Here is a 4,141-nt window from a genome sequence, read left to right as displayed (position 1 = left end):
TCTCTGGGATGTCTGACAAGCTGTTATATAATGTATACAGCTGGCCATTTGTATGTTAAATTATGCCCGCGCCTTCCTCTGTATACAGTGTAAATAACAACAGAGAAATGCAGACGATGCGTCTTTTGCTGCAAGAACCTGTTTCTTTCAAGGCTTATAAATAGCTTTCTGGAGAATAATCGTAGTGACAGACGCTTGTTTGAAGCAGTCAGACGCTATTGATTTCCATATAATTTAATTTCCTGCACATACTTTGTTGTTGTTGTGAATATAACTGTGTCAGGCACCGACCGTGACAGCCACAAGGAGCGTGTGCTTTCTACTGGAGAACTGCTGTTGAAATGAAATTGTGCGTTTCTCTTATTGTTTGTCTCCTTTAACCGTGTACAAACCCTCATTTCAAACGAGCTCCGGGAGATCTGAGACTTCTAGTAATCAAAAGGAAAAGGAGTTAACAGGGTGTTCTTGGGATTCTCTCTCTCTCCCCACCCCCACCTCCAACTCTAGGAAAAGAAATCTTTTCAAAGAAAAGGGAATGGGATATTTTAAAGAGAACTTTCTTTTTCCTTGTCATCGTTTTGCTGCTTTACCTCTTATGGTTGAGTGGATGGATAGATGGATGGGTGGATAGATCAATTGATCGATCAATTGAGACATCATCAAGCCACCTTATTAAAAATTATTTAAAATGTAATACAAACCAATTGGAAAGAATCGGCCCCAAGCTCTGGTCTGGCCTTAACCTATTCATTTTTTGGTTTTGTGAAAGCAAAACCTAAACAGAACAATAAATCAATTAGCCGACCTGTTATATAGCCTTTATGTGGCAGGCAGATTGAGAGCCTCCAGGGAGAAGACACAGTTCAGGTGCTTGAGTCTCTGGGACTGAGGCTTGCACAGGGTGATAATCACAGCCCAGATGTTATCACATCTGCAACCAGAGAGCTGGAGAGCAGCAACTGCTGTGTGTGGGAAACAGAGATCAGATAAGTAATCTTTCTTATCTCTCAGACACCAAGGAAGTCCAAAGAGTACTACCCAAAGAGTAGATATCATTTTAATAAAACTAAATTTGTATTTGCATGAATTTTACCTTTTCTTTGGATTAATGTCTGCCTGTGTATTTTGAGTAGCCACTCAGTACTCAAATTCCAAGAAGAGACCACAGGCGTCACCATGGTTTTTTCTTTTTATTTTTTCTCTACCGCCCCGCCCCTAGCCGCCTGAGAGGGGAGTAAGAAGGATATTCACTTGCTGTTGCAAGAAGGAGTGATGATTCCATCCATTATGCGGTCCCCCTGGGAGTCCTAAAAGCTACTTAATCTCTACTGGGAAAGGACGGGAGCAGGACATCACAGTGGGGTGTGGGGCATTGCTGGGTGGAGCAAGTGAGTCCTCTGGTAGTCCTCACCCAGGATGCATCCCTGCTTCACTAATCCTTCCTGACACCCAAGGAGGAGGTTCCCTGTATTCTCCCAAGTGGGAAGATGTGCCCTGCAGAGGAACCCCTGACTATTACCTGCTCCTCTGGAAACTGGATAGGAAGGGGAAAGATGAGACAGATATGGAAGCTAGTACCAGTTTGGGGCTAGGTGACTTCCTAGAGATCAAGGCAAGTCACCTCAGAGCTCACCTCAGCATATCTTCCCCATCTGTGAAGACACCTGAAGACCTCTTGGAGTAGGCACCCACCTCCTTGAGTTCAGGAGTTCGCGATCCTCCACGAACTCCCCTTCTAGCTCAACCTTTCCTTTGGTTGACGAATTCCTGTCCACTTTGGGGTAGATCATATCTTTGCTTAGGATGACTAGATTTTGCTGGGACTAGAACGATAACAGCAATTCCCAGCCCATCCTTCAACCAATGTATTAGAAGCCCATTTAGGGCACATCTTTGCCCATAATGGTGCCTAGCAAGATACTTGTCATTGTTCCTTAGGAGGACAAGGAGTTTCAGGAAAAGCCAGAGTCCAACAAGCCGGTGTTCACGTGGGATGAGCAGGAAGATTCCCCAGAGGGGTCTGCTCGTTTTCCATAAAGGAGATGGAGAATGGGTCCAGAAACCGTGATCTAGCCTGTTCTTTACCAGAGGCGGGTTATTTTACTGCTCACTGAGTTCTACCTCGTCCTCCTTCCTCAAATGCTGCCGAGCATCACCCTGGCCCAAAGGCAAGACACTGGAGAGAAAAGGTGGTATAAAACCTGGGCCCCTCCCCTCCAGGAGTGGCAGTCTCTGAGAGTGAAGAGTTCATGGTGCAGGAGCGACAGGTAGAATCAGAGGGCACATTTGCCAGGGTGCTGTGGGCAGCGTGGCTGAGAGAGCTATGCAGACGCATCTCGGCTGCGCCCCAGCCAGAGACCAGAAAGTGGAGCACACTGGCAGCTCTCTGGACCTCACCAAACCTTTGCCCGCTTACTCACAGGCAGGGAAAGCAGGGGTGGCCAGGCTCAGCCTACTAGTGTGCCACTGGTGCCCGCTTGGCAACTGTAGTAGCTGGTTCGCCCCTGCCTGTGGTAATGATGCCCACATGGGGTCTGAGACTTGGCATAGATTCCTGGGCAGGTTCCCCCTCCTCCTCGTTTAATGACCAACATGGTCTTCCTCCTCCATCACACCCCTCATCTTACAGCTTTGCATTTTATCAAGAGGGGTATAATGAATGCACAGCTATTGATTTCCAAGGAATTTCTGCCCCCAGGGACAGGGAGTCTATCATCCGGATCAGAGACACATTTCTTTTCCTCATTAATTAATTTTCTCCTCCTCCTTTGGCAGGTCTTTTTTCACATTTCCTCTGGCTTTCTCCTGAGCTCAGGGAGCAGAGCGCCGTGGGTTGGAGTGAGGAGCTGGGAGAGAGGCGCTGGGAGAGAGGCGCTGTCCGAGGTTGCTGGAGGTGAACTCTGCTGCCTTTGACCTCTCCTTCCCCGCCCCCTCAAACACACACACAGCAGCTCTGGAGGCGCCTGACAGCTGCTGCCTGCTTAGGCACTACCTTTCCCCTTCAAAAGAGTCGCAGGGAAAGTTAGGGCTGGGCTGAGCAGCCACTACCTGGTGCCACCTCGCCTTCCCAGCCTTCCCACGCACAGCACAGTCCAGATAGAGCCTGTCTTACTTCTCCGGACTTAGAGGCAAGGTTTGACTTGGGGAATGTCCATTTAAGTGGCTGCAGTTTCTGTGTGTGCTGGGGAAGGAGAAGGGCCCCAGGCCCTTGCCCAAAATGGGAAACGGCTCTAATTGCAGACCCTGTCACCTCGGGGTCGCAGTGGCCCAAGTCCCAGCCCTGCTCCTGCCAGACTCCCTGCGCTGGCGTTCCCCAGGCAGTTGGCCCGTTGGCCCTCGAGCTTCGCAGGGAAACCCAGAGCCCAGCCTCTTGGGTAAACAAGGTAAAGGGGTAGCGGGGCAGGAGCAGGCCCAGCGCTGGGACTTGGGGGCATCAAGGGGTTTTAGCTTCCAGGAGGCAGAGCTCATGGGGACCTCTGCACCCTCCTGCTCACTGTGGAAGGGTCACGCCCAGGCCAGCGGTGCTGTTTGCTGCTAACCCTCCAGCTGCCCCTGCAGGGCAGGACTGAGACTGCGGAGCTTTGATTTTTCAGCCTCTCCTGGCGCTACCCTTAGCGCATCCCAGCCCAGGCCCTCTGGTGGTAAGGGAGCTGGGCTCCTTGCTGCCCCTTTCAAGGGTCCTCGGACCTCCCCACGCGTCCCCGCCCGGTGGCTTTGGGGCCCCACCCCGCCAGGCTGGGGCTAGGACCTCGGTGTGCAAGTCCAGAGCCCACGCTTGCTAGCTGGAGCTGGGGGTTTCCCAGGCACTGAGCCGGGGTGCTCGCTTCCCAGCCCCAAGCCTTGGTGAGTCTGCCACGCCCCCCTGCTGCTGGAAGGCGTGGTCAGCCCCGCTGTTCAACCTGGGCTCCAGGGGGAACCCGGAAAGGAAGGATTTTTTTCATTAATAAACCGTAGAAGACCGGATTTTCTTTCTTCTGGCCGTTTAATTAAAATTCAACTTCCACTGAGGGACGTTTTGGAATGTCAACCCCATCGCTACGCTCCCCATCTTCAAAGTCGCTGAGGGGTGTCAGGCGGCTCAGTAAAGTTCACTAACCGTCATTTGTCATTTTCCTGCTCAGTGTTACAGTTGTAGAGACCT

This window comes from Condylura cristata, unplaced genomic scaffold, assembly GCF_000260355.1.
Source record: "Condylura cristata isolate star-nosed mole 26May11 unplaced genomic scaffold, ConCri1.0 scaffold00010, whole genome shotgun sequence".
Classification (NCBI taxonomy): Eukaryota; Metazoa; Chordata; class Mammalia; order Eulipotyphla; family Talpidae; genus Condylura; species Condylura cristata.
Note: the sequence above shows the minus strand (reverse complement) of the source record.